At 35.8% G+C, this 25,340-nt stretch overlaps 1 protein-coding gene across 2 annotated transcripts in view; it reads left to right on the top strand.

The window, feature by feature from the left end:
* LRP12 (LDL receptor related protein 12) overlaps positions 1-25,340 on the top strand; it is a 74,125-nt gene that overhangs the window by 10,284 nt on the left and 38,501 nt on the right. The gene's annotated exons all lie outside the window — the stretch shown is intronic.

The following is a 25,340-nucleotide window of genomic DNA, read 5'->3' as shown; positions in this document are numbered from 1 at the left end:
CATGAATTTTTAGACAGTGTTTGGACCAGGATCCAAATAAGGTCCCCATAATCTGCAATTGTTGATACCTATTAAATACCCCATTTTTTTTTTTTTTTTAATTTTAAGTGTGATATTTGCTATATAAGTTTCTGGTATTTTTAATCACATTGGAGATTTTTAAAAATACCGACATTAATAAGTTTTTGAGAATTGGTATTGATTTTGTCACATAGTTTTTTCATTTCCAAGATGATCGTAAGGTGTTTATGAGGGCCAGTGTTAGGCAAAGCAATCATATCTAACATAATTACAGATAGTACTTGAGTAAGTGAATTCCTATGAATGGAGTAAATTGAAGGATGGAATAGGCCATAACAAGTTGGTAATGATGTATTTTCTTTTAATCTGCTGGAATACACTTAGTATTTTTTTTAAGACTTTGTGTTCGTATTTATGAGATCGATACATAATCCTAAATTTCTTCCTCCCTCCACTCCTTTCTCTCCTATAAACTTTCTCTCTCCCCTTTCTTCCTGCCTGATTTTCATATCTAATCCCTAATCTCTTAATCCTTTTAGATATGTTTGTAAACTTTTTTTTTATTTCAGTGGTTAGGAAGAGGATAAAAGATTTTAGCATTTCAGTTGTGATTATTTTCCTTTTTAAGATTAGGAAAGGAGTATGTGTTTATAATAGGAAAGCAACAATTAACTTTGTCCTGCTGACAGCAGAAATGTTTCTCATTCCTAGTATTGTTAAACTTTGTGTCACTAAGTAGGATAATACAGATGGACCTATAAGAAGTAGATCCCTTCTAATGAATGGGCCTGAAGACTAAATAAGCCAATAAGATACCTTAGTGGAGGTGGATGCACATCTGAAGAAGGATGAGGGGCAAATGAGAAGTTTTTGAGTTGATGAAATTCAATTTATCAGTTTTTTATTTTATGAATTGTGTTTTTGGTGTCATTTCTAAAACTCTTTGCTTAATCCCAGATCATAAAGGTTTTCTCCTATTTTTTTTTCTGAAAGTTTTATTTTTATGTTATACATTTAGGTCTAAGATCCATTTTGAGTTTATTTTTTTATACATTGTAAATTTTAAGAAGAGGCTCATTTTTTGTATGAAAAGTAGTTCTAACACCATTTGTTTAAAAGACTGTCCTTTTTCTGTTGAACTACCTTTGCACCTTTGTCAAAGATTAAGCAGTTATATTTGCATGAATCTATTCTGATTTTTTAAATGACAATTTTATATACTGAAGTCCAGACTTTTTAAGCGTATAATTCATTTGTTTCTTGTATGTTCACAGAATTATCCTATTATCACTATCTAATTCTGAAATATTTTCATCAGCCTGGAAGGAAACCCTGTATGTATTAACAATCACCACCCTATTCCCTTCCCCCTAGCCCTCGGCAACTGTTAGCTTTATGTCACTAAAGATTTGCCTTTTCTAGACATTTCATATAAATGAGATCATACAATATGTGATCTTCCATGTCTGCCTTCTTTCATCTGGTTTAATCTTTTCATGGTTCATGCATGTTATTGAAGTATTGAATCAATACTTCATTCTTTTTTATAGTCAAATAGTATTTTATTGTATGCATAAACTACATTTTGTTTATCTCTTTATCAGCTGACAAACATTTGGGTGGTTTCCACTTTTTGTGAATAATGCAGCTGTCAGTATTTGTGTACATTTTTGTGTGGACATTTGTTTTCAGTTCTCTCGAGTATATACGTGGAGTAAAATTGCTGGATCTTGTGGTAATTCTTCATTTACCTGTATGAGGAAATGCCAAACTGGTTTCCAAATGGCTGTACAATTTTACACTCCTACCAGCGATGTGTAAGAGCTCCAGTTTCTCTACATCTTCACCAATGCTTGTTATTGACCTCTTTTCATTACAGGCATCCCTGTAGGTGTGAGTGGTATCTTATTGTGGTGTTGATTTGCATTTTTCTAAGGAGTATTGATGTTGAAGTTTTTTTCATTATTGGCTATTTGTGAATGTCTATCCAAATCCTTTATCATTTCTTAATGGGTTGGATTCTCTTTTTGTTGAGTTATAGGAGTTCTTTATATATTGTGGATATTAACCCCTTATCAGGAATTCGGGAGGATGAGACATGAGAACTTACTAAACTGTTTTGTGTATTATTTGATAGTTTACATAATAAAGCCAAAAAAGAAGATATTAAAATACTTTCCCAAATTAATTACATTAAAATTTGCATCCCCATTCTTAATTATTTTGATTTCTTAAGTTTTCATCTCCTCCTCCCTTATCATTTTCTTTATCCCATATTATGTTTCTTGAAGTCTTTGATTTTTTAAATTTTGCTAAAGTACATTCTTGAATTGTATTCTCCTTCTCCCTAAGAAATATGTATTGATTGTATATATACTTAGGTGTACACAGCTGAAAATGTTTCTTTATTTTGTGTTCACACTTAAATAATGGTTTGGCTGAGGGGAGAATTCCAGGTTTCAGTATTTTTCTATTCAGAATTCTATCCAGAATTACTTTATCATCTTGTAACTTTAGGTTGCCATTTTGATTCTCATTCCTTTGTTCCTTTGGAAGCTTATAAGAATTTCCTTTTTATCTTTGTAGTTTACAGTTTTCACCAGTATGTGTTTATGTATGTATCTTATGTTATTATTACCGTTTGGTATTTGGTAGGCATTTTACCTGAAAATACCTAGATGTGTGGTAAAAAGATAGCTTCATGCATATGTTTTGTATATTGTGTGTATCTGTATATGTGTTTTAACTCCATTATCCTATAAGTTGTCTACTTTAAGAACTGCTCTTTAGTGAATATTTTATGTCTTGTCCTTATCTTTCTCATTTCTTAGAGTTTTATATCCTTGTGTTTTTATTCTCAAATGTAAAGATTCTTCAGTTTAGTCTTCTAAGTTATAATTGTCTATAATTTAGATTGGTCTATGATTCTTCAGTTAGTCTTCTAAGTTTTTTAATTGTTATACAAATATAAAATATTTGTCTTTACAAATAACTTTCCTTTTTCATAGTGACAGTATTGGTTTTTTTCAATTAGCTTTGGAACTGACGTGTGTTTCTCACCTCTCCTGTGAATTCTCTTACTCTCTACCTGCCCTCTCCCCTACTTGCACCCCCACCCCTGACAGTGTGGTAAGAACTGTGGGTCCTTTCCTCAGAAAATAATCCACATATACACATTCAGAGAAAATTTTGTATATGGTATTGTGTAATTCCAGAACTTCTGAAAGCTCATTCATGACCACTGATGGTGTTGTTCTTGAGCCAGCTGCATTGGTGCTACCTGGGAACTTGTTAGAAATGGCGGAATCTCAGGTCCTGTCCCTGACTGAATTAGCATCTCCAGTTTAACAAGATCCACAGGTGATTTCTTTCATATTCAAATTTGAGAAGCGTTGCTGTAGAAGATGAGGGACCTCTATGGTATTGTGTATCTCATCTATATTGATTTTTTTCCCTTTATATATATGTGTGTGTGTGTGTGTGTGTGTGTGTGTGTGTGTGTGTGTGTGTGTGTATGAATGATATATTGTCAGGGTTACTTTTTAAAAAGTCATATTGCAATCACCCAAATTGCACACAGGTTATTAAAGTAGAAATATTTTTAAATAGTTACAATTTAGTCTTTGAATACCAAGCTATGCTATACGAAACAGCAAGAGACAAAAACGGATTGTAAACTCATGTTTGTATCAGTAGCAAACACGTAGCAGTTACTATGTGCTGAGCAGTGTTCTGATCATTGTGTATGTGTGTGTATATATGTGTGTACATGTATGTATATATACACACACTCGCTTTCTTATAACAGCCTAATCAGCCTGGATACTATTATTATTTCCATTTGATAGATAAGGAACCTGAGACACAGAGAAGTTAAGTATTTTAGCCAAGTTCACATAATTAGTAAGTGGAAGAGCTAGGATTTGAATCCAGAAAGATTGGCTCTAGAATCTGTGCTCTTAACCACTACTCTCTACTGCTTCTTTGTATTTTTACTTAACAGATTTCCCTAAACTCATTGTTACTTATATGCAAATTGATTAATTACTGATACATTTGCTCTTTTAAATTCATTACTGGGACTCATCTTCTTGTGGTGCTGATAAATGAGCCACAGATACCAGATCGTTAGTGTTTTCTGAATTAATTTCGGTTTGCTGTTAATTGAGATTTTCAAATGGCAGGATATTGGGTTATTGGATTTTATGCTACCTATCTTTAAGGTTTGTTGTGAGGCTATTAAATAACTTAAGCAAATACTTTCTACATAAAATATTCATTTTCTTCCTTCCTCAGTAGATGGACAAAAAATAATTTTATAGAAATAGTAATTGGATGGCTAATAAAATTAGAAACAAAAATTAGCTTTAAAGAAGAAATGCCAGGGCACCTGGGTGGCTCAGTCGGTTGAGCGTCCGACTTCAGCTCAGGTCATGATCTCACACTGGGTGAGTTCGAGCCCCGCATCGGGCTCTGTGCTGACAGCTCGGAGCCTGGAGCCTGCTTCAGATTCTGTGTCTCCCTCTCTCTCTGCACCTCCCCCATTCGTGCTGTGTCTCTCTGTCTCAAAAATAAATGAAAACATTAAAAAATTTTTTTTTTTAAAATGCCAAGTAAATGCCACATACTAATTTAATAACTATGTAAAAATCAAACTTCTGTCAAGTGTTCCAAGTGTTCAATGAAGACATAAAAAAATCAACACGTGGTTAGGGTATACTGAAATAAGCATTCCTATTTGACTAGTAGAAATGGTAATCTTTGATTGATGGGTTTATTGGTATTGCTTGATGTGTATCTTTGGCATTTTTCCATATCACTTTTCCTCATAAACTGTTTCCCTAATGTTGAACATTAGATTATCTACAGTTTTGTTGACATTTATAAATACTGTAATAGACATGCTTTTATGAATATTTATCTTAATTTTTTATTATTTTCCTTTTAAGTCATAAAAGTAGATTTACCGGGTCAAAGTTTGGAGTACTTTCAAATTTCTCAAAAATAAACAAAAATAATACCTAATTTTTATTGAGTGCCATATGCTACTCATTGCTTTAAATACTTTATATATATATTCATTCATTTTAAAAATTTTTTAATGTTTACTTATTTTTGAGAGAGAGAGACACAGAGCATGAGCAGGGGAGGGGCAGAGACAGTAAGAGACACAGAATCTGAAACAGGCTCCAGGCTCTGAGCTGTCAGCACAGAGCCCAAGGTGAGGCTCGAACTCACAGATTGTGAGATCATGACCTAAGCTGAAGTCGGACGCTTACTCGACTGAGCCACCCAGGCACCCTATATTAATTCATTTAAATCATTATATCAGAACTATGAGATGGGCCTGGTTTTTTACTCCATTTTATAGAAAACTAAGCCATAGAGAAATTAAATAATTTCTCAAGGTCATATAATTAGAGACAGAGTTTGCTTTCCATAAAGAACATACTATTTTAAGCTTCTGCCCATGAAATTTAAAATTACATACCTTTTGTTTTTTCTTGAGAGAGAGAGGGAGAATGTGTGCGCATGAGAGAGCAGGGGAGGGGAAGATAGAACCTGAAGCACGCTCCAGGCTCTTAGCTGTCAGCACAGAGCCTGATGTGGGGCTTGAACCCACAAACTGTGAGATCATGAGCTGAAGTTGGTCGCTTAACTGAGCCACCCAGGTGCCCCTAAAATTATGTACCTTTTTATACCCTCATCAGTGAATACATCGCAATAAATAGTACAACAGCAGAGAGCACAATTAGAACCCTAACTGTCATCTCTAAATACCATTCTGAATTGAAAGGATCCTAACTAGGGTCATGGATAGGCAGCTGATTCTGTTCTGGGGCAGAAAATACAAGAGGTGAGCCTGAGACAGTCTGATAAATCAGAAAGCAAGGAGACTCTCAAAGACTGGTTCATGCCAAAAGTCACAGGGGCCAATCAGTGTAAAAGGGTTGCCATTGGCCAAAGATGAGAGAACTTTTAAGTATCAGAGTAATGAAGACATGAAGACAGTTGGTTGAAATTCCCTGAATATTCAAAACAACAACAACAACAACAACAAAAACCTTGGTTTCTAATAACAGACATGTAATAAGAAACACACACACACCACACTACAATAACAGGTTACTGGTTACCAGTGGTAATAAATGGGGCACTACCTCCATACTCTGAAGGTAAGCAATTTTAAGGGAAGAATTAAGTACTTACGCTTCCTTTTTCTGTGTGAACTGTGTTTTAAGGTAAGCAAATAACATTTGTTGAGAGAAAAATTTTTTGCAGAATTTCAGGTAAAGAATGGCAGGATTAGAAAATATTTTGCAACCCCTGATGAAATAATTTATTCAGGCTGTAATCATCAGTAAAGGAAACTATTAGACGGTTATATGTGAACTTTACGACGGAGGGATCAGGTTGCCCTACCTATACCTATTGATTAATCTCAATCTTATGAAAAGCAGGGCATGGAGATAGTGCGTGCCTCCTAAGATTATACCTGTAAAGCATCCAGCACCAGCTCTGAAGTAACCCAACCAAAAATGTGGAAGCTTCTATAGCAGGGGTTACAAACCACGGCCTTTGAGCCAGAACCAGCCTGCTGTCTGTTTTTTGTTTTGTTTTGTTTTTTCCTAATGTTTTATTCAAATCTAGCCACTCTGGTGCCTTTAAGTATTGTCTATGGCTGCTTTTATGCCACAGTGTCAGAGTTGAGTAGTTGTAACAGAGACTGACCCACAAAGCCTAAAATATTTACTATCTGGCACCTTTTACAGAAAAAAGTTTGCTAAGCCTTGAGCTAGATGAACAAAGTCAAGTGGCACCCAGAGGAAGTGACACCACAGAAAACAGCCTCTTAAAGGACAACTGATCTAGTTTCTGAAACCAGTCAGTGCAATGGAAAATAAGGGAGTATCACTCTAGACTAAGAGGCATTTAAACACCAAATGAAACACTGAGACTTTGTGGATCCTGCTTCAAATGTAAAAAGACATTTATGAGACAACCAGGAAAATCTGATAATGGCCTGGTTAGATAAAATAATATCAAGAATTATTAATTTTGTTAAAGTAATAGCATTGAATTTGGGCAAGAGAATGTCTGTCTATACTTTTAGAGATGCATATTGAAGTATATAGAGGTGAAATGATACGTGGCATATACCTTAACATACTTCACACACACATACAAGAGAAAAATAAGTATCAAAGGCAGAAAAGTCAAACTCAGGATTCTGATGTCAAGGCTCATGTACTTTGCACACTGTATCCCACACCATTATATACTGACTCTAGTAGATTTTAGTATTGCCTTCTGTGTTGCTTTTAACTACCCCTGATCTACCTTTTTAAAATTCCCTCACCTCTTGGAATCCTTGTCAATGTATGCACAACCTTGGTTTTCTCCTATTCCACTGTATATAGACATCATTGATGGAGGAGCATCTGTCAAGGATGGACCTACATCTCCTGGTCTTAATAGGAGAAGAGCCTGTATTCCATACAACGTTCTGCTTCTCAGTAGCTATGAGACTTCAGTCCTGTCAGTTAAATTACTGAGTCTCAATTTCCTGGGCCATGAGATGGGAATAACAATTATTCCCAGGATTGTTTTAAAATTAAAGGATGTGTATTAGGGAAGTGCTTTGTACATGATGAAATTATTATCCAAAATATGACCCATTTATATTTTGGAAAGTGTAGTGGAGGAATTAAATGTATGATCTTTTTAAGACCTAAGTTTGGGTACTATTTCTTAGCTGTGACCCCATAAGCAAGTTTTTTACTCTTTCTAAAATTTAGTTTCTTCATTTGTAAACTAGAGATAACACCTATCTTAAATATTTGTTCTGATGATTAAGTAACTTAAAATTTGTGGAAGTACATAGTGTAACCACTAATACATACTAGGTAGATAAATACTTTTCTCTTTGTTCACTTGTAGAAACATACCAGTATAGTAGAGATAGCTATATTTACGCTGGATAATTTTTTACAGTTATGTGAAAAAGGAGAATCCTCAACTTCACGTATGATACTTCTCTAGGGAAATGCCAAGTTGACAGCATAAACTGCAAGGCACTATTTTAAGATTCTGTGAAAGAGTAAGTGTATAAGATGAGCTTATGTAGAGTTAAGTAAAGAGCTAGCCATTTGCTCAGAAAAAAGGAATGCTTTAAACATATTCACTAGATTGATGACCTTTAAGCTGTTAAGAACCCAGGAGTCATTAAAAATCAAAAATGGCAAAAGCATCACGTTTTTGGCTTGGTGTCTTCCCCTCACTCTCCCCAATAAGTTGCTAAAGCTGATGCTGAGTAGACTCCCTTGCAGCCTGAGCACTGAAGCTGCTCAGGAGCTTTGAACAATCTTTTACCGAGTAGTTTACATATCAAAGGGCAATGATGTTGGTGAGGATGCAGAGAAAGGGGAACACTTTTGCACTGCTGGTGGGAATGCACACTGGTGCAGCCACTCGAGAACAGTATGGAGGTTCCTCAAAAAATTAAAAATAGAACTACCCTACGAGCCAGCAATTGCACTGCTAGGCATTTATCCAAAGGATAAAAAAATGTGATTCAAAGGGACATGTGCACCCCAGTGTTTATAGCAGCACTATTGACAATAGCCAAATTATGGAAGGACCCTAACTGTCCATGGACTGACGAATGGATAAAGAAGATGTGGTATATTTACACAATGGAATATTATGTGGCGATCAAAAAGAATTAAATCTTGCATTAGCAACAATGTGTATTATGCTAAGTGAAATAAGTCCAACAGAGAAAGATAAATATGATTTCACTCATATGTTGAATTTAAGAAACACAACAGATGAATGTAGGGGAAGGGAAGGAAAATAAGATAAAAACAGAGGGAGGTAAACTGTAAGAGACTCTTAAATACAAAGAACAAACTGAGGGTTGCTGGTGGAGTGTTGGGTGGGGGGATGGGCTAACTGGGTGATGGCCAGTAAGGACGCTTGTTGGCATGAGCACCGAGTGTTATATGCATAAGTGATGAATCACTAAGTTCTACTCCTGAAATCATTATTATACTATATGCTAACTAAAAAAAAAGAAAAAGAAAAAACAAAAAAAAGGCAGAACTCTAAGGGCAGAAATCCAATCTGAGGTTGCCAGGGGCTGGGGGAGGGAGGTGTGACTGGCTTCTGAAGGGTCACAGTCAACTTTGGGGATGATGTAAGTACTCTGTCCTTACTGAGATGATGTTTGCATGACTGTATACGTTTGGCAAGTCTTACAAAACTGCACATCCTAGTTTTATCATATATCGTTTACATTCTCAACAAACCTGACTTAAGAGGAAAAGAAAGAAAGAAAGAAAGAAAGAAAGAAAGAAAGAAATAGCTCTCTAAAGCCCATAATCCAAGTGAACAATGGATCTGAAATCTTGCTTTCCCCTTGTGGCTTTCTGACTTCATTCTCTAATGAAAAAATGCCTATCTTTCTATTTATATTTCTCTCGCCGTTTCTTTCCTCTTAGCATCTGAGCAAGCCGTAACATGAAACCAAGTTATTAATTACAGAGGGTGTTTCATGCTTGATTTCAAAATCTGATCATTTTGATTCATTAAACCAACACATATTTACTGAGATCTTAATTCTGTCAGAAACTGGGAGAGAGTTGTTAAGGAATGGGAAGGCAGGAAGAAAGAGTGAAAATGAGAAAGAGAGAAGAAAGTGGGGGGGGGTGTTTCTTTGCCCTTAAGACACTCAAAATTTGATGTGGAAAATGAACAATTAATAACCCCAAACAAGATAATAAGGACTGTAGTGGTAATATGCTCATAACTCAGTACTAGTATGATGTACTATGAGAACATCAGGAAGGACTCCTAACTCATTCTACGATTGGTAGAGATCTGTTGAGCTGAGTTGAAGGAGTTAGGTGAGTAACCGGTGGGAGTGCACTGGACTGTTTCAGGGAGAGACAACATCATGTTCAAAAATACCAGTTTCAGAAACTACCTCAGCAGCGTTAAAACCAGAATATGTATATGTGAGGCAAAGGTAGACAAGAAGCAGTAAAAGTTGAGGGTGAAGAGATAAAGAAGAGCCAGACTATAGTGGGCCCTAGAGGCTCTTAATACATATAAGGAGTTGAACCAGTTACAGTTTTATAAGCTGAAGATTAATATCAGACATGCCTTTAAAAAAGGTCTCCAGTAGCATTGTGAAGAAAGGATCAGAGAGCTGCGAGACCAAAAGCAGGAAGCTTGCAAGCTAAGCCGTTTATTCATACATTTAGCAAACACAGTTGACCCTTGAATAATGCAGGGGCGAGAGGCATCTACCTCCCCTCGCCCTGCACAGCCAAAAATCCATGTATAACTTTTACTCCCCCAAAATATTAACTACTGATAGCCTACTGTTGACGAGAAGCCTTACTGATAACATAAACAGTTGATTAAGATACATTTTGGTACGTTATATGTATTATATACTATATTCTTAAAATCTAGTAAGCTGGAGAAAAGAAAATGTTATAAGGAAATCATAAGAGAAAGTACAGTTACAGCATTGTACTGTATTTATCACCACCCCCTCCAAATCTGTGCATAGGTGGGCCTGAGCGGTTCACGGTTGTTGAACTACAGCCTGTCTTGTTCAGGGGTCAACTGTATTAAATGTCTGCTGTGGGCCAGGCACTATTCTTTGTTTCTGTCCTCGTGGAGCTTATTTAATGCAGTCAAACAGGAAATAAATAGCAGTAACATGAAGGAGGTTTGAAATAGCAGGACTGGAAAGAATCAAGAGAACTTAATATGTAGTGCCTGAGCAGAGGAAGGGGATGGTAAAGAAGAGATCTGGAATGACTTCCAGGTTTCTGTGTGGACAACTGGAAGATGCTGGTGTCATTCACCACGATGAAGAGTATGGGAAGAGGGACAAACTGAAGACAGATGAAAGGAAATCAGTTTTGGACACGAGTTTGAGTTTATATGTACTATTAAGGTAATACTGAATTCCTGTTCAATAGGAAGTTAAAAGACAACTTTTATGATGGAAATAATAATAGCAGCCCCTTTGTTAGGTGATTATGAAGATTGAATGTACTGAAACGTGGAAATTGCTTAGACCATCATCTGGCAAATAGTACTTCTCATATTAGTCGTTGCTGTTATTTCAAGAGTATGGTCTTTGAGCTAGACAAATCTGTCTAAATCCTGGCAGTGCCACTTACTAGCTGTGTGGCCTCCAGCAGTTCTCTTAAACTCTTTAATTCTCAATTTCTCCACATGTGAAATGGGGATAGTATCTATTTTACAAGGATGCTGCAAGGCTTATTAATAGTGTATGAAAAACACCAACCACAGTGACTGGCACAAGGTGGTGAGTATCAGGTAAAAATTTGCAACTCAAGAAAAAGATGCTGATTAGGGGTAGAAATTTGAGATTTATCAACATGGAGGACTTGAACCTTTAAACATGTATGTTGAGAAGGAGTGTCTAGAAACAGGGAGGATAATATGCCGGAAGATCTCTGAATGGTTGAGAAGGGAGATGATTTGCTAAGAGTATTGGTTGAGGAAGTTGTTTGGAGACTCAAAAGGGAATAATGAAGGATTCCTGTAGGTTTTGAGGGAATAGAAGATAGAGCTGACTAAGGCTTTATTAAAAGGCTATGGTCCCAACATTGAGTATCCAGAAGAGTTGAAACCATGAATTTATAGTGACACTGTTCCTCACAGTTAGGTGATTTTCTCCATCTATCAGAAAACTGGATTTAGATAGAGTTCATATTTCTGAGAATAAAGTGTTTGATAGATGGAACATTGGTGATCTTTGCCTTGAGTTTCAGAAATGCACCAGGGGTAAAAGCTAGATTGAGAAAGTGTTGGGGCAATTGGTAGGTAGGGTAATTCCCTTAGTGAGTATTCATTCTTCTTTCAAAAAAGTTTGGCTGAGAAAGAAAAGACTAAGATAGGGAAGCAGAAACAGGGAGGTGAACCAGCAAAAAAAGTTTTCTTTTATGGATGAGGAAGACCTGAATACATGTCATCAGGAGGAGACAAAGGAACCAAAAGACTGGAAATATCTGAAGGGAAGGGAAAGAGGGGAACTAATGAGTGACTCCAGGATCCAGAGTGATTTTAGACTTACTGTGTCCTTGACTCCTGTGATAAAGCCTCTGATAAACTTGAGAACAATCTTCCTGAGAAGTGAAATGCCATTCAGAATGTCATGTTCTCTGGTCATTGATACTACCACAAGTAGAAACAAAGTATTTACTGTTTCATCTTGCACAAATAATAAAGGTAATAGAGACAACAATATGGATGTTTGATGCAAAAAGAAAAAGCATGGAGTTAACGTCAAGAAAAACTTAAATTTACAAAAGAGACTATGATTTTAACAATTTTGTATCCTTGTATACATATCTCTACACTGTAACTTGGACTCACAAAATACACCAGAGGTCACAAATTCAAATTCTAACAAAGACCAAGAAAGTAATACAAATGTACTGAGAAGGTAGGGTATCGGGTATCGGTGTCAGAATGACAGTAGAAAGTCATGGGGCAGTTGGTTACCTTAAAAAAAAAAAAAATGCATCCTTCTCCTGAAAGAGATCAGCTCAGTACGTTTCCATTCAGGAATACATGTAGACAGATGTTAATTAAAATGTTTTCAAGGGAAGACAAGAAATTTATATTTAGTATTTTTAGATGAAAACTCAGTCTTTAATGTTAGAATTAGGTAGATACGGATTTGAGCATATCCCTATGTGGAAGAATCTTGCACAATTTGCTTAATCTGAGTCAGTTGCCTAGTCCATAACATGGGGGATAACAGTATCCTTAGGAAGAAGATTAAAATAACAACTCACGAGGTCAGTGCAATGCATAATGCTTTATGGACATTGACTGGTGATCAGTAGTTGTCTGGCTTTAGGAGCGGAAAGGGAGTTGACTGCAAAGGGGCCCAGAGATGGGCCCCTTTGTTTGGATTTTGGAAATGTGTGTCTTGGTTATAGTGGTGGTTGCAGAACTGTGTGCATTTGTTAGAACTCCTCAAACTGTGTACCTGGAATTACTGAACTTTTTGCGTGTAAATTAAACCTCAACAAAGCCAATTAAAAAAAAAAAAAACACATAACTACCTTTTCCTTCTCTCTGCACATAAGTTTTCACCGACTATTAAAATAGAAATGACATCAGAGGTTTCCAACCTGTTTATCTCCTAGTGTCCCTTTGCAACCTCAGTCACAGGCCCCTGCATTGCAGAAGATTTTGCCTGTTGAGAAACAAGAAAGAACTACCTTTATTTGTCTGTTACACTTTTCTTTTGTACTAAGCTTACCATGTACTGAACTCATCTATTTGGGTACTGTGCCTGGTACATTGAGTGAAACAAGTCACTAGTCACTCTTCAGAAATGTTATAATGTAATCAATAAGTTAATTATCTGCTGTTCAGTAATCTATGAAATTTAATAAACCAAGAAACAATTAGAAGCAAAAACAATATATTGGTATTTTTTTAAATGAGAATAAAACACATAGTAGCACTCTGTGTGTGTGTGGGGGGGGGGGGGGGTACAAACTCATCCCAACCCATCCTATGAGGTCAGTATTACCCTGGTACCACTAAAGGAAAACTACAGACTAATTTCCCTTATTTATATGGATGCAAAAATCCTCTAACAAAATACTAGCAAACCGAATCCAGCAGTATATAAATAGGATTATAAACTATGACCAGATGGAATCCTTCCCAGGAATGGGAAGTTCAGCACAGGAAAATCAATGAATGTAATGCACCATATTGATAGAATAAGGGACAGAAACCATAGGGAAATCTCAGAGGATGCAGGGAAGACATTTGACAATAGCCAACACCATTTCATAATAAAAGCACTCAATAAACCGGAATAGAAAGGAACTTTCTCAGCCTGATAAAGAGCATCTATGAAAAACCCACAGTTAACATCATACTTAATGATGAAAGACTAAAAGCTTTCTCTCTACAATCAAGAACAGGACAAGGGGGCACCCAGGTGGCTCAGTTGTTTAAGCATCTAACCCTTGGGTTCAGCTCAGGTCATAATCTCACAGTTTCATGAGTTTGAGCCTGGCATGGACTCCACACTGACAGTGCGGAGCCTGCTTGGGATTCTCTGTCTCCTTCTTGCTCTACCCCTCTCTCACTTGTACTGTCTCTGTCTCTCTCAAAATTAATCGATAAACTTAAAAACAAAACAAAACAAAACAAAAAGATGTCCACTCTCACTACTCTTATTCAGCATTGTATTGGAGGTTCTAGGCAGGGCAGTTAGGTAGGGGGGAAAAGGCATCTTATTTGGAAGGAGAGAATTAAAAACTTCCTCAGTTTATAGATGTGACATGCTTGTACATAAAAAAGTTGCAAGGAATTCACAAAAAGCCTATTAGAGCTAATAAACAAGTTCAGCAAGGTTGTAGGATGCAAGAAAAAATGTATTACTATATACTAACAATGAAAAACTGAAAATCAAGTTAAGAAAACAGTTCCATTAATAATAGCACGAGGAGCACCTGGCTGGCTTAGTCAGTAGAGCACACAACCTTTGATCTCAGGGTTGTGAGTTTGAGCCTTATGTTGGGTGTAGAGATTACTTAAGAATAAAATCTGGGGTGCCTGGGTGGCTCAGTCCGTTGAGCATCTGACTTCAGCTCAGGTCATGATCTCACGGTTTGTGAGTTCGAACCCCACGTTGGGCTCTGTGCTTACAGCTCAGAGCCTGGAGCCTGCTTCAGATTCTGTGTCTCCCTCTCTGTCCCTCCGCCACTCGTGCTCTCTCTCAAAAACTAAATAAACATAAGAAAAATTTATTTAAAGAATAAAATCTTAAAAAAATAGCATGAAAAAGAATAAAATACTTAAGGATAAACTTAACAAAGTGCAAATCTTATACTCTGCAACTACAAATTATTGTGGCAAGAAATTAAAGATGTCCCAAATGAATGAAAAGATATCCTTTTTTAATGTACTGACGTAATATTTATTAAGAATTAGTGGTGTTGATACTTCCCAAGTTGATGTACAGATTTCACACAGTCCCTATCAAAATCTCAATTCTCTTTGAAGGAATTGACAGACCGATCCTAAAATTCATATGGAAAAATAAGGAATCCAGAATAATAAAAATCTTAATGAGGAAGAACAAATTTGGAAGATCCGTGTTTCCTGATTTCAAAACTTACTGCAAAGCTACCAAATGAAGACAGCGTGATACTGGCATAGGAATAGATAGATCAGTGAATAAAATTGAGATTCCAGAAATAAACACTTACATTTATAGTCCGTTGATTTTCAGCAAGAGTGCCAGGATAATTCATTAGGGAAAGAATAGTCTTTCCATCAAATTGAGATGAGACAACTGGTTAACAATATGCAAAAGAGTGAAATTTGACCCTTCCCTCAACTGCATACAACACTTAACTCCAAATGGACAGAGACCAAATGTAAGTGCTAAAACTATAAAACTTTTAGAAGATAACATAGGAGTAAATCTTCATGACCTTGGGTTAGGAAACGATTCTTAGATATGACAGCAGAGCAGAAGCAACAAAATTAAAAATAGTTGAATTGGACGGGCTCAAATCAAAAACACTGTGCTTCAAAGGACACCATCAAGAAAGGGAAGAGTCAAACTATAGGATGGGAGAAAATATTTGCAAGTCGTATATCTGATAAGAGGTTCATATCCACAATATATAAAGAACTCAAAGAACTGCTACAACTCAACAACGATAAAAAGACAGATCCAGTCAATTATGATATAGATATTCCTCCAAAGAATATGCAAAAAAAGTAAACACACAAGAAGAACCTCAACATCATTTCTCTAGGGAAATGCAAATCAAAACCACAGTGATACCACTTCATGCCGATGAGGATACCTAATAAATGAAAAGATAGACTATAACAAGTGTTGGTGAAGATATAGAGAAATTAGAACTCTTACACATTGCTGGTAGGGGTGTAAAATTGCACAGCCACTTGGAAAACAGTTTGGCATTTCCTCTTAAAGGTAAGTGTAGGGTTACCAAAAGACCAAGCAATTCTACTCTGTATATACTCAGGAGAGCTAAAAACATATGCACACAAAAACTTGTACACAAATATTGATAGCTGGATTATTCACAAAAAGTGCAAACAACCCAAATGTTTGTCAACTGACCAGTGGATGGGTAAGCAAAATGTGGTTTATCCCTTCAATGGAATTCTGTTTGACCACAAAAAGGAGTGAAGTACTGATTCATGGTGCAGCATGCATGAACCAAGAAAACATTAAACTTGGTGAAAGAAACCAGACACATAAAATCACATATTCTGTGACCCCATTTATGTTAAATGACCAGAATAGGCAAACCCATAGAGATAGAGACAAATTTGTTGTTAGGGGCTAGAAGAGGACACAAAGAAATAACTGCTAGGGGAGGGTGGGTGATGGGTATTGAGGAGGGCACCTTTTGGGATGAGCACTGGGTGTTGTATGGAAACCAGTTTGACAATAAACTTCATATATTGAAAAAATAAAATACAGGCAGAAAAAAAAAAGAAATAACTGCTAATTGGTATAAGCTTCCTTTTGGGTGTGATAAAAACATTCAGCCATGAGATAATGGTAATGGTTGCACAATTTTTGAACATTGTAAAAACCACTAGATTGTATACTTTAAAAAGATGAATTTTATGGTGAAGTATATCTCAATCTGTTATAAGAAGTATAGGTGTATAATTTCTTCCCATTTTTTTCCTGGAGTTCTGAATCCCTTCATATTTTCGTATTTATTCTTGTGACCCACAGGGGTCACAGTTTGGAACCTTTGAACTCCTATACTTTAGTGTTCCTTTCTGGTGTAAATTGTGACTTCCTACATCAGTGATTCAAGCTATTTTAGAATAAAGAAAATTATTTCCATGAACAGTGTTGCTGAGCATCTCAACAGTAGGATTCATAATTATCTAGCACATTCTTTAAGGGATTGATTCATTCTCTGAATACGGAGAATGTGTATTTGTTTAGTATTTTTAGTTTGAGTAATAGTTCATTGTCATCATACCCTTATTTGAAGACATTTTAAATATAAAATCTTACTAATATAGTACCGTAGGAAGTTTATAAATAAAAACATTGACTTTACAAAAGTCTGTTAAGAATGTGGTTTGAAAATTATGAAGTACATTTTTATAAAAAGTAATGTTATAAATAATTATTTTACATTTATTTTTTTAAATTGTTTTTTAAGGTTTATTCATTTTTCAGAGACAGAGACAAAGCGTGTGTGGGGAGGGGCAGAGAGAGAGAGGGAGACACAGAATCTGAAACAGGCTCCAAGCTCGAGCTGTCAGCACAGAGCCCCACGCAGGGCTTGAACTCACAAACTGCGAGATCATGACCTGAGCTGAAGTCCACGCTTAACCGACTGAGCCACCCAGGCGCCCCAATTATTACTATTATTTTAAGTGGCAGATAGGTTTAGGCCAGTTCATAAAAGTCTATAAAATACATAATGAATGGCTATAATTCAGATTGAAATAATAGTTTCAAAATACCAGTAATTAAATAAAGCAGGAAAAATAACTCTATCTCCCAGGGGTTACTTAACTTTTTTTTCCATGAAACATCTCATTATAGGTATTTGTTAAACAGAATGGAACCTCTCTTCAGAAGAATGTACTGAATTTTTCATACACTTTCAAGGGATTCACAAACATCTTAGTTCAGCAAACCTTTGGGAAAAGTGTGTGTATTAGTCCACTTGGGCTGCCATAACAAAATACCACAGACTGGGTGGCTTAAACAATACGAATTTATTTTCTCACAGTTCTGGAAAACTAGAAGCCCAAGATCAAGGTGCCATCAGTGTTGGTTTCTGATGAGATTTGATTTTCTTCTTGGCTTGCAATGCCCTCATATGACGTTTTCTCTGCACAGAAGGAGAGAGATTTCTTACACCTCTTAGAGAAACCAGTGTTATTAGATTAGGTCCCCACTTTATGACTTCTTTTAACCATAATTATCCCCCTTGTCACATTGGGATTGGGGTTTTAACATATGAATTTTAGGTGACACAATTCAATTTAAAACAGTGTGCTAGTCTGTACCTTACTTTGACCAGACCAAAAGACGTAATATGTTGTAATAGCTTAAGAAAAAAGAGGAGCATAGGGCTGGCTCAGTCAGTACAGCATGTAACTCTTGGTCTTGAGGTTGTGAGTTTGAGCCCCATGTTAGCAGTAGAGTTTACTGTAAAGAAAAAAAGATGGGATTGAGTACAGTCAGAGAGCTTAACACCTAAAGATTCAGAAGTAATTAAAAAATATTAATATGCCTTCACAACATTGAAATCTGGAAAGAGAGATAGTCCAGAGAGGTTATTAAGATCTCAGAAATAATTTCTGGTTATTAAAATTCCAAACGCAAAAGGAATGAATGGTGAAGAAATCTAAAGAAATTAAGTGGTTGCTCAATGACTTCATACTAATTAACATATTCCCAAGATAGAAAGGATATTTAACCAAGAATAGATTATAAATATTACTAATGTAGAGAAAATTCAGGATTGAGTCGAACAAAAAACCAAGAATGGCAAAATGATCTTTGAAACATTTGTAAAATAAAGAATAACACAAAGATATAGAGAACTATTGCTTGGATAGAGAGTTAATACTGGTAATGTTTATGTCCCTTCTATCAAAATGTGCTTTTCAAACTGAAAGGATAAGAGTAACCATTTTTGAAAAGCTTCTTGAAGGACAGAGGTGCAAAGATTATAGGAGTTGATTCAAGTATTATGAATAACTTCAAGAATCCTGACTTAGATACTAAAATAATTCCAAGAAAAGAGAGAAGAAAGGTCAGAAGACTGGAAGAGGAAATGCAATTTTGATTTTCCAAACCAGGGAGTGAGAAGCATTAGAATTCCATAAACCAACAACTACCAGTAGTATACCCTAGGGCAGATGATGAATAGAGAATAGAAGAAATAGGAGAATATAGAAGAACATGTAGGAGAGGAAATAAATCTATAAGTTATATGGATTTGGTAAGAAGGTTGGAGAAACTATTTCCTTTTCTGATTGATAATCACACTAGTAGAAATGTTAGAGACAAATGTATGTTAACTTCTACAAGGGTCCAACAAATTGTCTTGTAGCCTTTGCACAATTCAGAAAAATTTGGTCTGGATACTAGAACAATGAACTTGGGTTGTCCTTCAATGTAGCAGGGTCCAGAAAATCTCTAGGCAGAAAGCTAGTGCTATAATAGAGCTCATCTTAATTTGTTTTCCTTTTCTCAGAGATCATAGTCTTATGTTGCCTGTTGTCCAGGTGTCTGAATTTTTTTCACATGTTTTTTCCACCTTTTTTTGGTTGTTATAGCAGATTTACTGATCCATTACCAATTGCTCTGTCATGAGGAACAGCAGGAGTTCTGTGTCTGAGTTTTTAAATATCTTTTTTTGTTGCTACTAAAAATGGGTCTCTATTTTCTGACTGGCTGTTGTTTGTATTTACAAAGGCTTTTGATCTCTCTATGCTTATTTTATATCCTGCTACTTTACTAATTTTTCATATTTAAATTATTTCTCTGTTGACTGCTTTGGGTTTTCCAAAAAGATACACAATTATATCATCTACAGATAGATGCAGTTTTACATCCTTTTATGTTTGTAACTGTTTTTCTTGTTTAATTGCATTAGCTAATAGTAATAACTATAGCGGGCACCCCTGTCTTCCATTTCCATTTTTGGCAGAGAAAGAAGTCTCTAGCGCTTCCCACTTGAATAAGAAGCTTGCCAATTTTATTTTGTTTTTGTATGTTTGTTTCTGTTTCACATGTTTTTTTTTTAAATCATTTTCTCAATAGATTGTCAACTCTTTGGGGCAGGGACTATGCCTCTTATGTACTGACCTACCATTCTTTTATTTGAACAGATATGGTCTAAGTATTTCTTATGCGTTATGTTCTGTGCTAGTCACTTGGCAAAACAAAACAAACCTAGCTATGTCCCATCACCATATCACACCACCTCCCCCCGAACCCTGCTGCCAAGATTAAGATATGATGGGAAATACAGACATTACGCAGAAAACACAAGTGTGGGAAATTTTCAGAAAGTGACAGTATTAAAAACTATAGGAGCCTATAGCAGAATGACCTAACCTAGTACGGGAACATCAGGTGATACGTCCCTAAAGAAATAATATTAAAGGAAAGTCTAAAGAGAAGAGACAGCTGACACTTTTCTAAGAGAAATCCAGTATTTCTGAACAGAAGAAAAAAGAGTGGATCACAAGAGATGAAGCTTTTGCAGTAGTTAGATAGAACTGGACTGTGGAGAGTTTAGTAAACCCTATTAGGATTTTGGATTTTTCCCTTTCATATGGTAGCAAAATAGGAATGATGTTTGCTTTTGTGTGTATATATATATGTATTTATGTTTGATAACTGCTCTCAGTGCATATAGAAAATGAAATTGTAGGATGCTGAGTAGTATATAAGTTACTTGTAAATGCTGCTCATTAAATTTTAAACCAGTGACTTTCCAACATACAAACTGGAATTGCTGTGGCAGGCAGGTTTTAACTCTGAAAGCTAAGTACTATTTTTTTGTAAACAAGAAATACATTCATTCTGAATTCTTTTTAAAAAGTTAAGGAACACAAACTTCTTAGTGTCTGGATTTGAATTTTCAATTCATCCAATTACTAGCTTTTTGAAAGAATTACTAAATTGCTAGAAGCTTTGGTTTTCTCATCTCTAAAAGGAAGTATTGTTTTAAGGATGAGCTGAGGGAAGGCTTGTAAAGCACTTAGGATTTGGCTGGCACATATCTGTCAAATCTTAGCTCTATTTATTAGCTATTCTTTAAGAACTTCAGTTCTTAAATATAAGCACAAATAAACAGAAAATTACAAAGCAATAAGGATGCAGACCGTACATTTAGGCATTCTCTTAATGATGACATCCTGCTTATTCAGGTGAGGAAAACACATCTTAGGAGAAGTAGTTTATTTAAGGTTCATGACTAAATAAATAGTAGAGTTGGGGATGATTGCGGGGAGTCTGGTTCCACAGCTCCAACTCACCTCCTTATGTGGCCTCTTTTCTAAAGCAGGATCACTTTTGGAAGATTCTTTCTCTTTCATTTGACTGCAGTAAAAAACTACAAAACCATGTTTCGTTTTGGAAAGAAAAATAATAAATAGAGGAGATTGATAACTTTGGTATTTGGTTAGTGGGGCTAAAAACAATTTAAGCCGTAATACATTATTTCCTGATTTAGGTGATAATAACTTTTTCCTGCTTGAAAACTCTTTATTAGGAGTTCTAGTTTATTAGCTGATCCATTAATTAATTAGCTATTAATGTATAGTTATAGAAGTAATGATTTATCAGACCCTATGTTTTTCTAGTACATGTTACCTCTAAAAGGGACTGCTGTGAGAACATCTAGCATGGCTGCATTTGAACACTGTGGTTATAGTGAGAAGATAGCATATGTACATTCTTCTATGTGTGGAGTTTTCTTCTCTTGGGGACTGATGAGGGGCATTAGGGAGAGTGCAGTTTGATTTGTGGGAGCTGTCTGTTTATAATATTGAAATAATTGTGTTACATAACTGTCATCTTTGTAAAAATACTTTTGTAGAATGGCAGTATATGTAAAGTAGCTCACTTACTTCTAGTGTTAATTATAAGAAAGGGGAGGGGTGAGGATCTCTTTTGCATGGCTGGTGGGAATGCAAACTGGTGCAGCCACTCCGGAAAACAGTGTGGAGGTTCCTCAAAAAATTAAAAACAGAACTTCCCTACAACCCAGCAATTGCATTACTAGGTATTTATTCAAGGGATACAGGTGTGCTGTTTCAAAGGGACACATGCACCCCAGTGCTTATAGCAGCACTATCAACAATAGCCAAAGTATGGAAAGAGCCCAAATGCCCATCGATGGATGAATGGATAAAGTGTAGTCTGTGTGTACACACACACACACACACACACACACACACACACACACACACACACACAATGGAGTATTACTTGGCAATCAAAAAGAATGAAATCTTGCCATTTGCAACTACGTGGATGAAACTAGAGGGTATTATGCTAAGCGAAATTAGTTAGAAAGAGACAAATGTCATATGACTTCATTCATGAGGGATTTAAGATACAAAACAATGAACATAATGGAAGGGAAGCAAAAAATATATAAAAACAGGGAGGGGGACAAAACATAAGAGACTCTTAAATATAAAGAACAAGCAGAGGGTTGCTGGAGGGGTTGTGGGAGGGGGGATGGGCTGAATAGGTAAAGGGCATTAGGAATCTACTCCCGAAATCATTGTTGCACTATATGCTAATTAACTTGGGTGTAAATTAAAAAGTAAGTCAATTAGTGAGTTAAAAAAATTAAAAAAGAGGGGCGCCTGGGTGGCTCAGTCGGTTAAGCGCCCGACTTCAGCTCAGGTCACGATCTCGCGGTCCGTGAGTTCAAGCCCCGCGTCGGGCTCTGGGCTGATGGCTCGGAGCCTGGAGCCTGCTTCCGATTCTGTGTCTCCCTCTCTCTCTCCCCCTCCCCCGTTCGTGCTGTGTCTCTCTCTGTCTCAAAATTAAATAAACGTTAAAAAAAATTAAAAAAAAAAAAATTAAAAAAGAAAAAGAAAGGGGAGGAGCCACCTGGGTGGCTCAGTCAGTTGAACATCTGACTTGTGATTTTGGCTCAGGTCATGATCTCAGAGTCCTGGGACCAAGCCCCACATGGGGCTCCACACTCAGCATGGAACCTGCTCAAGATTCTGTCTATTTCCCTCTGCCCCTCTCCCCTGCTTGCACTCTCTGAAATAAAATATAAAATAAAATAAAATTAAATTAATTAAATTAAGTTATTTATGTTAACAGAAATAATCATTGATTTTTTTTTAACTTCTAAATAGGATTTTTTTAAGGTAGAGTAAATGTATGAGAAATTAGCAGTGTCATGTTTTATGTTTTCAGATATTGTTTATCAGTTTTAAAATCATTAATGTTTATGAAATTAAAATATTTTATAATATTTCAAAATATTTATCAGACTTCCATTTATTTACAAAGGTGGGAAATGAACTATAATCTCTTCACCTGTGTTTTTAGGAATACTCCTAAAATTTTTAAAGAAATCCACACCTGTTATAACAAATTCAGTCAATGCTGAAGGATAGAAACTGTGTCTTCCTCCTTAATTCCAGTCCCAGGGGTTTTCTTCCACAATTTATATATACCCGTAGACTCTTTAACATATATATAAGTATATATACATATGTATATCATATGCTTATGTAAATATATACATTTAGCTCTGCATACATCATTTTTAGTTAAAATTAGATCATATTTCTAATCAGATCATATTTTAATCTTATTCTGAAACATGTAACTTAATGTGCATATCTTTCCAAGTTAGTACATATAGAATTCATTCAGTTTATTGAATATTTTATTATAAGGTTATATTAGTTTATTCATTTGCATACTGATAGAGATTTAAATTCTTTTTTTTCTATTTTAGAGAAGTTTACTAAGCATTTTGAGATAGGTATTATCTTCTCTATTTTAGAGATGAAATTAAGACACAAGGAAGTTAGGTAACTTGGCCTAAATTGCACAGCAAGTAAGTAAGTAAAGCTGGTGTTAGAATCCTGGCAATCCAGTTCAGAATCCAGTCTTAAATACTACATTATGTTACTCTTTTCTTTCTGCCTTAGTCTACCTACCGAATTGAGGGGGGAAAAAAAAATCAATGTATGAAATATATTTAATATGAAAACTCTCCTGAGGATAATTTAATATGCTACTTTAAGGATATTGGAAACCTAGGGTCACAGATTACACAGTTATAATTTGTGGTTGTTTCTAATATATAAGTAGAAGGTTTGAACCAGTGCTACTCAAATGTTAATTTACATAAAAATCTCTGGGAGTGGGGGAGCATCTTGTTAAAATGTACCTTCTGATTCAGTAATCTGGGGTGGGGCCTGAGCCTACATTTCTAGTAAGTTCCTGGTGACGCCAGTACTGCTGACCTGTTTGTGAGTAGCAAAACTTTAGGCAATTTATACAGACCTTTGGCAAATCTTATTGATTTTATTGAATCAGTTTTTACATCATTTTATTTATGGTACCTATTTTTATAAGTTATAAGTGTTAAATAGGTGGGGGTTTCTAGTTTCAATTCTATGTCTGTAGCATTTAACATTGCTGAAAAAAATAAATCGTGGTTTCTGTAGTATTAATGTACAATACTTAAATAACTATAATCAGATTTATTTTTGTACTAAATACAGCTTACACACCTTTGTCTCCATTTCCATTGTATCATTTTTAATGGAGGGAAACATTTATTTTCATTTTGAAGGCTATCACTGTAGTTGAGCTGAAAGGTTGTTTTCTGACTATTATTTTCTCCTTTGATAATAGCATATTTTACACAATTACAAAAGTGAATACTTGTTCAGTGCTATGCGCCACACAATATATCAAGTGCTTAATTGGTATGATTTGACTTCATCATCATGACCTCCCTCATTTATTCATTCATCAGCTCTTCGAGCACCTGCTCTATTCCAGGAACTGTGCATGCAATGGTGAGCCAAATAAGCAGATTCTGCTCTCCCAGAGCCTAGTATATTGCAGGGTGCTATACAATAATCAGGCAATCACAGGAATGTGATGGTTGTGAAAGACAAGTTGTTAATTACCATGCTTGCTATTGTCTCTACTCTTGTCAACCGTCAGAATTCTACCTTAGCCCTCTAACCTTCTCCCACCTAGCTTCCTCCTCTACCCCACTGCAAGAATTCTTTCTCTTACAGCTGGATTCCTGAGCTGTTGTGATGCCAAATCGACCTAATGATTAGAGAGAGACTAAACTTTACAAGTAAAGATGAGCAATAGGTACAAGAAAAAAAAGAATACCTGAAGGGACACTGTTCACATTAATTGAAGGAGTAAATATCCTCAGCACTTTAAATGGGAGTTTGAGGTGACCCTCAGCAACTTATTTCAGTTATTTTAATGCTTCCATGTGCCCATCTTTGTGGTAAGAAGTGCAGGAAATCAGCAGATACCAAAATAGGGTGTAATTCTGTCCCTACTCTTAGAACCATTAGAATTGTTGATGAGAAGAGGTTGAAAGATTTAGAAGACAAGGCAAGAAAGACATTATTGTTTTTTAAGTACCAACACGTATGACCATTAAGCAGTAAGCGCATTGTGGACTAATTGAGCATGCTCTTGGTGGGATGCTGTTTTGAAGAAGTATGTG

This window comes from Panthera pardus, unplaced genomic scaffold, assembly GCF_024362965.1.
Source record: "Panthera pardus isolate Hobbes unplaced genomic scaffold, ASM2436296v1 HiC_scaffold_7, whole genome shotgun sequence".
Lineage (NCBI taxonomy): Eukaryota > Metazoa > Chordata > Mammalia > Carnivora > Felidae > Panthera > Panthera pardus.
The sequence above is the reverse complement of the archived record's forward strand: the minus strand, read 5'-3'. Positions and strand labels throughout refer to the sequence as shown.